Below are 11984 nucleotides of genomic sequence, written 5' to 3'. Positions count from 1 at the left end.
TTGGAGCTGTTATATTTGTACGTTGTCTACCTCAGTAACACCAAGGTGGTAAGGTCTCTACATGGTATCACAATACCAAAGAAAATAGACATCACTTACGTGCTTGTCTGCGTACTAGCTGTATCCGCTCATATAGGAGAAAACGTGATTCACTGTTGCCTGCAGAAGGCTCTAGGAAAGCTGCCAGGCAGTTGTGTGGAATGTGATTGGGGTCCTATTTGCAGTAGAATAAGATTTAGAAATGCAGAATGATTGTAGAATTTGTTAGTATATACTTGTATACACTTTAGCCTCAGCAAGGGAGATGTGATTAACTACCCACCTGCCTCTTCCCCACTGTCTTTTTTTTTTATTATTATTATTATTTTCCTTTAACCATTGTTATTCCCTTCTGAAAGGAACGTCCGTCTGTCAGGCTTCCCAAAAGCCGTTCTGAAGTTTGATGAAGTTAACAGGTGTTCTTTTTCCTAACTTTAGGAAATTTTGGATCAAATCCCTATTTTGGGTTTATCAAAAAATCACCACACGTGCTTAGTGTCAAAGTGACTTGATGACAAAGGCAGATGCTCAAGTACATCACACGGTCTGCACGGCCCCTTGTCTGTGCACACACTGTGTAGATAATTCACATGAACCAATCCGATTTATTTATTTATTTCTGTGGTGCTAAATAAACTCCAGCCTCACATGCTTTGATTTATGACAATGTTTATACAGCTTTTCAGAGGAATTTAGTACACCACAATTTCACAGTTTATTGAACCTCTCTGTGGTGAAAAGCATGTGAACAATAAGGAGTGTTGGGTACAGCGTGCATCTAAGACATGAGGTATCTGAACATTACTTTCCCGTATTGATCTCCCTGGGTCTTTGAGTGAATGTTCTTATTGTTGTGTTAAAAGAGCCACTGAATTATAGGTTCCTGTACGTTAGTGTACAAGGTGGTTTGTCTGGGTCTCTCAGTGAATATGGCTCTCGAACAGTCCACGTATGGCAAGATGATAACTTTAAGAGAAGCTTAAAGCTGGGAGTGAGCTTTATGCGGAGCTGCATACGAGCAAGTAAGTGCTGCAGAAAGGCAGGTGCCACAGAGCTGTTGCTCACATGATCACAGTTACACTGTCTCCAGATCTGGTACGTGATGTTCATGGGGCACCCTGAATTTACCATCTCAGTTCAGCATTTACTAATCCACAGCCCATTTCACTGAGCAGTCTAGAAATGCCCAAGGACTCATGGGAAATCGATAGGTCTGTTGAAATGCGGTACCTCAAAACAATTTTGATGCTGATGCCCTGTGTATGACATACCTGGCTCGAGGCAGTTTAAGGATTTCCTGAGCTAGAGGTTGTCCCTGGACCGTTGTTTGTAATACCACCAATAGGCCTATTTCCCAGTGAATGCTCCTAAAGCCTTTTGCACACATTTAAACTTCTGGCTTTTCCAGCACTCTTTAGCAACTGGTTTCACATTAATGATGCACTGTATGAAAATAGTATTTTCTTTAGCTTCAGACCTGGTAATTTAATTGGTTGCACCTTAACTTTAGTATTGCAAGAGATAGAGCTTAATCCCTGTCCACGCTTTAATCACCATTTAAGATTTTGCAGACCTTGAGTACATTTCCTTTCAGTGGTATCCACATAAAGGTAAAATGCCTTCATCTGTCAGACCCTTCTCATATTGAAGCCATTTTATAAATAAAGATGGTTCACCATCTTTATTGCCCTTCTCTCTACCTATAGCTGTTCTACTATATCCTTTTAGAGATAGTAGTAGTGGATTTCTGCAATACGTAATACATCCAAGATGTATGTGTCTCAGGGGTTTGCTCAGTGGTACCATGATGTTCGGTGTGCTGTTTCCATAAAGGTTCTGAAATGCTGCTTGTTTTCATGGCTGCTACTGAGCAGAGAATAAACCCTGACTCCAGGAACTGTTCAGTGAATGGCAGTAGCTGATTTAAAAACCTGTCATTTTACTTGTAGATATGCAGTGTAATTCTAGAAACTTCCGCCAAAATAGTGTCATTAATAGAGATTTCCATCAGCGTAATTGAAATCAGATTCGGGCTTGTGTGTAGTGGGCATGAATCACCTTTCACCTATCCCTGTATAATGCATTGCAGCTTACTGGTTCACTAAAGCCACTACTGATTTATTCTAGCTAAGAATTAATCCCTTTTATTTCTACAAATAATTTATCTTCAAGCAAGATAGATAGCGATTGTTCGCAGTGAGCTTTGCAGAAATAATTTCTCAGGTTCTTACTCTGCGGGAACCTAGACTGCTAGTGGAGCATTTGCATTTCCTTTTCAACATCAGCATAAAAATAATTTTAGAATAAAAACGCTCAGGTAACTTGACTGCAGAGTGACTTGGAACAAATACAGAGAGGCTTAGAGTGAGCATGGAGAACAAAGAAACAGAATTGCTTGATAGGGTTGGGTAGAATTCTCTTTGATTAGAGGATAATATTGTACACACATTCAGTTAAACTCTGAAAGCACTTAATTAGGCTCATGGTGTGTGGCAGAAGGAGGTAAGTATTATTATGTCCATTTGAAAATGGGGAAACTGAGATAGAGACAGCTGAAGTGGCTGCCCAAGAACACAGTATCAATGTGTGCAAAACTGGAATTCAGGAATTCACGGTTCCCAGCTTTGACTTACAGAGCCCACGCCAAGGGGCCCCCACAATGTCAGACAGGTTTCCAGTCAACAGCTCAGATTTTAACCATGGTATTATTCAGGCCATCGGTGAGTGCGATGAGACAGCACTGCCTGAAGCTTGTGCTTCTCATTGGCTTCCCAGTGTACTTACTTACTTGATAATTCTAATATCGCAGAGAAAACCGAAGAGTAACACAACTTCATGACAAGAAGGATTCAGGATTTGAGAATAAAGAGGGAGACACTATAAACTCTATCATGGGACCTGCACACAGCATTTTGTAAAACGTTGTATCGCAGTTTCACTTAGCAGAGGGACAGCGCAGTGAGAGCGGACAGTTGTTTCCATCATAAGGTCAGGTGAGATGGATAAAATGTTTTTAACATATGCTGCTAATGAACTCACTAATTAATTGGAAATGCAGGCTATTCCCTTTTCGGTGAGCTTTGGTCAAATCCTAAATGCATATTATTGAGGAGAAGCATGTCTTACTTCATATATTCTATAATCAAGTGAAGACATACAATTTTTGAAGACACACCGGGAGGAGGTTGTATTTATTATTCGCTTCTCTGATAGCTCTTTTCTTTACACTGCCTGATTTACCTTTTATCATATTTCTCCTCTTTTGCTCTTCCTCAATCATCCCCACCCACTTAAAGCTAATCATGTACTAAAAAGTGCATAATTAGATTTTCATGGTGCTCTTTCCTGACATAATTTTTGATTATGTAATTAAGTGTTCTCATTGGGCTCTTGAACTGAGAGAAGATTTTTATTTAAATTAATCAAAGGTCTTGCTCAATTCAGGGTATTTTTAAGCAGTTTTGGTTTTAAGCAATATGCAGAAAGCATTTTTGTAGCTCCAGACATATAATGTTATGTGATATGCCCTTTACCCTCTAAAGTCAACAATAGAGAAACATTGTCTTGAGAGCAGGCTTAGGTACTTTTATCTAAAGCACCAGAACTAGGGGTGGGGAAAAGAAGATGCATCAAAATTCAGTATGCTTGAAGTAGGATGATTTTTTTTAAAAAAATTCTGCAAATTGGAAGTTTGTCAGATTTTGGTGAAATAGCCAATAAAACTGGGGTTGTTCAAAGTGATTTTTTTTTTCCCCCCCATATGAGACCACCGACAAGTTTGCAATTCCTTACATTTTTTGCTGACAAATTAACATTCTTATGAAATTTATTGTTTTGGAAGAGTACTGAGAGAAGCTGATGGAAGTTTTGCAGATTGTATTGCAATAAGTATCTGCCCTGAGCTAACACAACCAAGCAAATGTCAGATTTTGTATTTTTTTCCCCTGTAAGTACATGAAGAAAAAATAACACAAATGATGGTGCTTAATTTTCTTTATAAATTCTTCCTAACTGCATGTGTATTATTTTCTGACATCTACATCTTACAGGAAAAGCCACCTACCTTCGTGTCAGCACAACCAACGTGTATAAAAAAAAAAAGTAGAGAGACTAGAATTATGCAGCCACTTCTAAACTCATGTGGTTTTCATAACTAGAGCCAGAAAAAGTCTCCCTCATGCAACACAGATTTGAAGATCAGAGAAAACATATTTTATGAAGTACATGCTATCCAGCAGGCATCTGTCCGTCCTTCCATCCATCCTCTTCTCCAGTTCTATTCTCTGCTTTCTTCCCTGTGCCTCACTGGTTTGGAGGATGTAGATCTTGATTTGGGGGGCTAGGGATTGGCAATAGCTCAGCAATCTCTAGTCTGCTGGCTTTCAGCTGCAACATGTGTGTAAGACGTTTGATGGATCACTCAGATCATGCTTAAGTGATTGACTCCGCTGGGGCCTACTCCCTGTGCTGGTGTGAGGGAAAAGAGCAAGACATCACATAACATGATGCTGCAACAGCTGCTTCTTTGGCACTCAGTGCTCCAGATGTATTTGGACAGAGATGTAATTTCTGTTTTTTATTGCCTGCACCTGCAATTTTGGTCAGGTAGAAATTTTTTTTTAAATACCGGGGGACATGAGTAACCTAATATGCTTTTGTGAGATGATGTATGAAGTCTTCTCCAGTAAATACTAAGGGTAAGGGAGGTCTGCGTTTGATAAACTTAAGATCTTTTACTGAGGATGGGCTGAACCAGTTAGATACCACATTAGCACAAAGTAGATAGCTTTGTCATAATACATAACTTTGCCATTTACAGTCTCCTGGCCATCTTGTATTTGGGGTAGAACTCTCTCCATGGATATTGTAGTGCACGAATTTTATATCCATAGGGCTGAATTAATATAATTGGGAAAAACTTAGTCCTGTACGTAGCTCAGGCTGTGGATTTATGGTTGGACTTGAGTCAGTCAGTGTGAGCTACCCTTTTTCCCCTTTCTACATTGCTTCATGTTTTCACCACCTCCTTTGTGACACTGTGGTGAACAGGATCAGGAACTGATCAGCTGCTTCAGCTGAAAATTAACCGGAAGGCAAACAAAGGTCCTTTTTTAGTCAGATTTGCTCGCTGAGTGGGTCAGTGTGCAACCCGCAAGAGCTACTGCTGGCAAGAGAGGAGGCATCAGGTCTTGTGGTAAGGGCAGGGCTGGGAGATGGGACTGCGTCCTTTGGCAGTAACTCACATGTAGGTCAGTTTAAAGCTCTTTGTGAAACTATAGCCTTACACTGCTGCATGCATCAATGCCGGATGCAATCCATGGCGTTATAACCACTTATACAAGATCAGTGCATGGGCTGTGAGCTCACAGTGTAGGAGTAGAAAGACATTCTGGGAAATCATCACCCAGCTCTAACAGAATGCTGAGTACAGCAGTCCCGCTAGAGAACGGACTTTTTTTGCCTTATTGATCTTTTCAAAGGAGGCATTTTTTTTCTCTTGCTGATTTTGTGCAGAAACACTAGAAGTAGGTGTAGCAATTAAAATGCTGTTAAACTGACAATATCGCTCATGAAATCACAGAACACTTTCATTTGAATTACAGGGTAAATGCTGTACGAGTCATAACAGGAAGCCAGTGATAGCAGATTAAAGTTAGGAGGAGGCCTATATGCTTTGCCACAGAAGATGGAACTTGGTGTAAACACTAATGGCCCAGAACACAGCATGCAGAAGGTCTTAGGCTGAAGATGGAAGGAAATGAGGTAGGTCTGTATTTCTTGCAGCTTTTCTTAACAACCAAATTGCTTTAATGATGGCAAACGTGTCAATTATAACTCCTTTGCTTTCAGAAGCTCGGTACTTTTGAGAAATCCTCATTTTGGCCTAAACCTTCTAGTCTAAGCTCAGAGGTAAAAAATATAAAGTTTTTTTCAGAATGCTTGACTGGAGCAGAAGTGAAAAAATACTCTTTCCTTCTCAAAACTGAAGAAAAAATATCACCATGTAGGCACAATGCTATGCTGGAATTGCTTTTCAGGGGAAGAAAAAAGTTATTTTGAACTGAGTGTAGCTAACGTACTACAGAATGCTTTGTTTAAACAAAAAGTACTTACCGAAGTCTATGCTGTTTGTCTTCAGCATGCACAGTGTTTGGATTTTACTTCTCATAGGTGCACCCTGGTGTTAAGTGACTATGAAGTATAAAATGCTAAGCATGTTTTCTCTTTCCCTTTCTCAGGATGTTGACTTGAACTAGATTGTGCAGCCAATTTTGCGCCTTCACACGCATTGCAGATCTCCTTGATTTACTAGTGTAAGTACTACCAAGCCCTGAAATGGACATCCATAATCCAGGCTTTTCTGGAAGTCCTTGCAGTCTTCAGACAGCAGCCCTGAGCTCTGCCAGTCCCTGGGGAAGAAGGCGAAACGCCTTTTATGTTTGCTTTCTCCTAAGCACAAGGAGAGGAAGCACCTTGTGTGCAGACAAAGCTTTCTCTTTCAATGGCTGGTGCTTTGGGCATGGCTTGCACTAGAGCTATATTGTAATTGTTCCAGCACCAAAATCCCCGCAGAGCCCCATTTTCCTTGTGCTCCTCTAGAGGGGTAGAAGTCAGTGTTTTGCTTGTGAATTTTAGGCTTTGGCTAGATTGGTGTTTGGTATGCACCAGGTTACAGCAACAAACAAAGCTTGTGCAAGGTAATCAGACAAATAGGCCAGCTGAAGTCATTGACAACACCCATATGCATAAGGGTGGAGGAGGGTGGGTTCAGTAAATCTGAGTCTCCACATGTCATTTGAATGACCTCTGATATGGAAATTATTTTTCCGCTCTACTAGCTGACAAAATTATAGAACCATTTCAGTTTCAACTTGAGCATGCTTCCTAATAACACCAGACCAAGACAGTTAACAGCTTCTCTCTTCTGTGTAAGTACAACTATTGCAACTAAAATTTGTATAGGAAGTTTCCTTAAAATGGTAGCCATAATTTAAGTAATGAAGCACAGAGATACAGGAGAAAACTAGAGCACTAAAATACTGGTTTTAAAAAGAAGGTCAAAAGAGCCAACAAAATGATGAGACAGAGACTTCCAAGAAGGTTGTGGAAAAGTTTCCAGTGACAACAGCATAGAAAAATTATTTTGCACTTTATAACGGAACCAGTCCGGCAGGAAAGTGAAAGACTCAGTCCCATACCCCCAGTTTCTACACACACACACACTCTTCAGTTTTGTCAATATGTTTCTTTTGTTCCAGTAATATTTAGTCTCATAAAGTATTTGGGAAACACTGAAAGGACAGAGCAAATGAAGCTTAAATAATTAAGGGTCACTGGAGAGCTCCCTAGACCTGTTGGGTTACTACACGTGTTAATTCTGGCCCAGGAGGCAGAAGATACGAGAGAGGAAACCAGAACAAAGCTCCTTTTGTCTAAATGAAGATTCCTCTAAAGAATACCTAAAAGCAAATTGAGAATAAATGAATACAGTAATGAGCAGAGAGGGGAAGTCTTTCCTGCTGAGAGAAAGGAAACAAGTCTTCTTAAATCTGAATCAAGGAGCCAAGGAACTGTCTTGAACTGGCTTTGTGGAAAACATGAAGAGTTCTGCACATGCATGAATAAAAGCCATACTGTATGCTAAAAGCCAGGGACATTTCTTGATGACTCTGAGTTTCTTACAAGAAATTATGAGATATAAAGGTCAGATAAAAGGTCAGAGAGAGGGTAATTTATCAACTTAATTCCTGGCACTACTAATAGCTCTCAGTGTGACTGAAGTCACCCCACTAGTAAGAAAAATCAGGGCTGATACACAGACGTGTGTGTCAGAGGTGGAGAGCAATTGCTAAAACCCTATAAATCTGCATTGTCCAAGCCCTTTCAGTTTAAGAAATTCTGACAGGATTTTGTTACATGGTAAACCAGGATCTTAGGTAGCTTAGCTTTCTGTTTCCTTCATTTTTACTGAATACAAGGTTTCTGCCAACAACATCTGAATAGTTACACTATTACCTATGTGAAGAGCAAAATACAATGCAAAAGGGGCTTTTCTGTGCACAAGATAAAATGCATAACGAGTCAGCCTGTGGCATTCAGATAAATGCAAGCCTAACTAGCGCTTCCGTGGCAAATAAAGTCTCATTATCACCTCTCAGACAGGAAAAATTGCGAGTGATTACCCAGCCCTGTGTCTTCCACCTCTCAGGCACGTCAGGCTGTGGGAGCTACTCAATTTTATTTGCGTCTTTCCACTTAATTAGACTTCTCACTCTGTAGTCAAAAGCAGTGACTGCCAAAAATATTTTTCCCATCTGATCTCTCACTTTGGCTGCTGGTTTTTAAAAATAAATACGCTCACTTTTTTTTAATTTTTCTTTTTTTTTTTTTTAAAAGACAAGTAATTTCTAATGTTTATATATATTTACGTAATTGTAGGCTTTTCTGGCCTAGATATGGTTCTAAAGACTATAAAAGGAAAATAGTCTCAAATTTTCAAGCCTGAGTATGTTAAGCTTCCTAAAATGACTGGTTTTAAGGCTGCTATCTCTGATAGCACACACTGACGTCGGTCAGTGGGAGCAGTGGGTGTTCAGTAAAACAGGTCATGAAGATAATCGTATTTGGATACATGAAAAATTAGATTTAAAATCTGATCTTCAGATTCTATTGCATCTTTGGTTGTCTGAACACTGTTATGTTCCTAGCAGATGCTATTGTTGTTACGTATTATTTGTTATTATAGCATAATAACAAATATGTTATTGAGCCAAATAACAATATGTTATTGCTATATGTAATGAAAAGAGACTGCAGTTCAGGACTGAGGGGTCTTTATCTGCTTCTGTATATCACACCTGAAGACGTAGTTTACAATACTAAGTCACGTGAGTCTTGTGTTCCACTCAATAGGTACCAAACCACTACTGATTTCAGTAAGAAGCTCCTTCTGCCAGGACTACTGTTAAAAAAATATATATATCTCTAACTTTGTTTTGATTGAAATGTGGGATTTTAACAAAATTGTTCTGTGGGAGAAGTGTCTACTTTCTTCGGACGCGTTGCTGATCCTTTGAAATGTGAAAAATATGAAAACTGCAGGGTTTGGGTTTAGCCAAAGTATTAGTTTTTCAGATCTTTTTATTAAAAAGTCCAAGTTCCCTTGTGAGAGAGACAGCTGAAAATCTGTGCAGTCCTGTTGGCTTTATAAGGAAGGAAGAATTTAATTTTTATTGACTTAGAATTGTATAAATCTCACATATTCCATACATTGCTAATATCCTTGGTAAATTACCTCAAGGTAAAATATTAAGGTAAAAGGTAAAATATCAGCACTGTACAGAAATACGGATGTAATTTTCAGAGGCCAGACTGTGGAGGTAGAAGAGTGTCATTGCATTAGGGGAGTGCTGTATGTGGACTTATTACAGAAACAGCTGGCCTGATTTCCCTGGCACAGCACTGTGTAAATACAGCTATATTGCCTCTCCTGCCAAAGGATTTTTTTTCGTGTCACGGCATTGCCCAGTGCTGTTTATACATATTGTCAGTGTCCTTTTCTCAGATTACAGAGCGTTCTTGGGTAGGGATGCAAGTTCATGTGACGCTGCTGGTAGTAAGTTGGTCAGAAAGATACAGAAGGTCTGAGATCTGGATTTGAAGAAAATAGTGGGAATGAGAGGGAGAGAATTGTATATAAACATCATGATGAAATGTCTTGCTAATACCACCTGAATACTCATATAAATACCCACTTAATAATTTCTTTTAGTAATCCTTCTGTTACCTCAATTTTCTGTTAGCAGTGGGAGAACTTTTTACCATCTGGATTTATTGATTTTAGGGCATGCAGTGTTGAACTTGAAAAAATTTAAAGAGCTGAGATAGTGAATCAAATGTGGAATCCCCTGGGAAATCCACTAGTAAGTACATTACTAGACAGCAAAGAAAACAGCTGGAAGCCAAGCAGAATAAATATAACCAGTCCCTATGGAAATTATTAAAAATGGGCAGCAGAAGGGAAAAGATGATCTACAAGGAACTGCTGCTTATGCTGGACTGGGAACTGAGCTGCTGTACAGACCAGTGCTGTTTTCCCAAGAATTTTCCTGTCCATTCTGCATCTTTTTTTAGGGTGAGGTTTCCTTCCTAATGCAAAATATGTAGGAATATGCCAGTGGGGGAAGTGCTGTGAGGTTAGCCCTGTCAATCAGTGAGGAGCACCTGGCCCCTGGGCAGAAATCCAGAGAAGCTTCTTGCCAAGGAAGTAGCTTATACAAACTGTGAACTGTGTTCACCTGTTAGGCATTGTATGCTCTTGATTTATGTCTTGCACTACAGACGTATTTGCTACAACTAGCTCTTTACATCAGTTTAATAGTAATTCTTGTAATTGGCACTGAATTTACTTGCAAACACACGCATACAGATAACATGCATTCCTTCCTGGTTCCTCTACCTTCTGTTCTATTTGAAAGCCTTTCCTTCCTTGTGTGCCTCCAACCATGAATACACACCATGCAATTAAACTCTGTATGCAGCACAGTGCTATATTCAGTCATAACGTTGAGCTAGTCTGTGTTGCTATTGAATTAGCTAAATAACTCACATTCTCCCCTCAGAAAATGAGCTAATGCGATCTTACAATATTTTGAGAATTTTAAAACCTAGAAAATAGTTCTGAAAATGATACCAAACCCATTATTCTTTCACTTCACAGTTGCAAATTCTCATTTCAGTGTGGTGACAGCACTGTTTGCTGAGTGTGCCTAATTTGACATTAGAACTGTGTGTCTTGGGAGATTAAGACATTATGTGAGCTGGAAGACATTAAGACATTATGCCGTATGCTGGAAAGTGCAGGTGCATTTGGTGCTCAGGTGAAAGAAGCCCTCAGTGAGGCACTGTTCGAATGCGGACTAAAACTTTTTTTTATGACATATCAAGCAGGTAGAGACTTATCAGGATGGCAAAGCTGCTCCACTAATACCATGTCAAAACACCATCAAAAAGCACCCCTAAACATGTAAAGGGCAGAGCTTTTAGTCTCTTCCACCATTATTGTGTTAATGGCTATTCTTTGACAACCCAACTTCGTGTCCCAATTTTGACGTTTTTGCTTTTACTGTAGATGACTGTAAAGCAGACATACTGCACTCATGCAAATATATGTGTATCTGCCATATTCACAGTACTGTTCCTAGCAGTTTGATTACCTGGTTGGTAGCTACTAAGTTTGAAGGCTGCATATTATTTCTTCCGCATTTTGGGATCATAAATGGTTATTTGTGAAGAAGATTGATGTATTGTCATGCTTGTTCTGAAGTTCCATGGAGTTTAACTCTGGAAATCCTAACACTGTCCTATCTGTCCAGGTCATTTAAAAATTAAATGTGTTTCCTGTTTTCTTACCAAAGTACAGAGGTGTTGGAAGAGTGGAGGAAAAAGAGTATGTGATCACATTTTTATGAGATCTCTGGATTAAATCATTCTAATTCAGTCTCCCTAGACAGAGCTATTTTGAGTGACATTCTGGTTAGAAACAAGCAATTTCTAGGCTCGACTTCACATATCCTGTCATTGAAGATACGCCACTACTGTTTTAGGAAAGTAGCCATGATTTCTGAGAGCATTTCTTTCATTTTCAAGGGGATGCATAGCTTTTGAGATTGGAGAGAAAATCTCCCAAGCATGAACCCTTACAATCAGAAGGCTAATACAGAACATACTAGTTTTAAAATCTGTAAAATCCCGTGCCTTTGAAGGCAACCTGATAGTCTGGGAAGCTGTGTTCCTGCTTCACAAATGCTTGGCTTTAGCACTGTAGAAAAAGTTAACCAGTGAACAAGGCTGCCAGGTTCTCACCATAGAAAAGTACCTTCTTCAGCTGCCACAGTAATCTTACCAGGACATATTGACTCAATCTCACATTGGCACAGAAAGCA

At 39.5% G+C, this 11984-nt stretch overlaps 1 long non-coding RNA gene across 1 annotated transcript; it reads left to right on the top strand.

The window, feature by feature from the left end:
* The first annotated feature begins 5178 nt into the window (after positions 1-5178).
* On the top strand, positions 5179-6357 carry LOC142064170 (uncharacterized). Its single transcript, XR_012663020.1, has 3 exons — positions 5179-5233; positions 5643-5802; positions 6279-6357. It is a non-coding gene; the product is annotated as an uncharacterized LOC142064170 (long non-coding RNA).
* The last annotated feature ends 5627 nt before the right edge of the window (positions 6358-11984 follow it).

Source organism: Phalacrocorax aristotelis, chromosome 13 (genome assembly GCF_949628215.1).
Source record: "Phalacrocorax aristotelis chromosome 13, bGulAri2.1, whole genome shotgun sequence".
NCBI classification, from domain to species: domain Eukaryota; kingdom Metazoa; phylum Chordata; class Aves; order Suliformes; family Phalacrocoracidae; genus Phalacrocorax; species Phalacrocorax aristotelis.
Note: the sequence above shows the minus strand (reverse complement) of the source record. Positions and strands in the feature narration are given on the sequence as shown.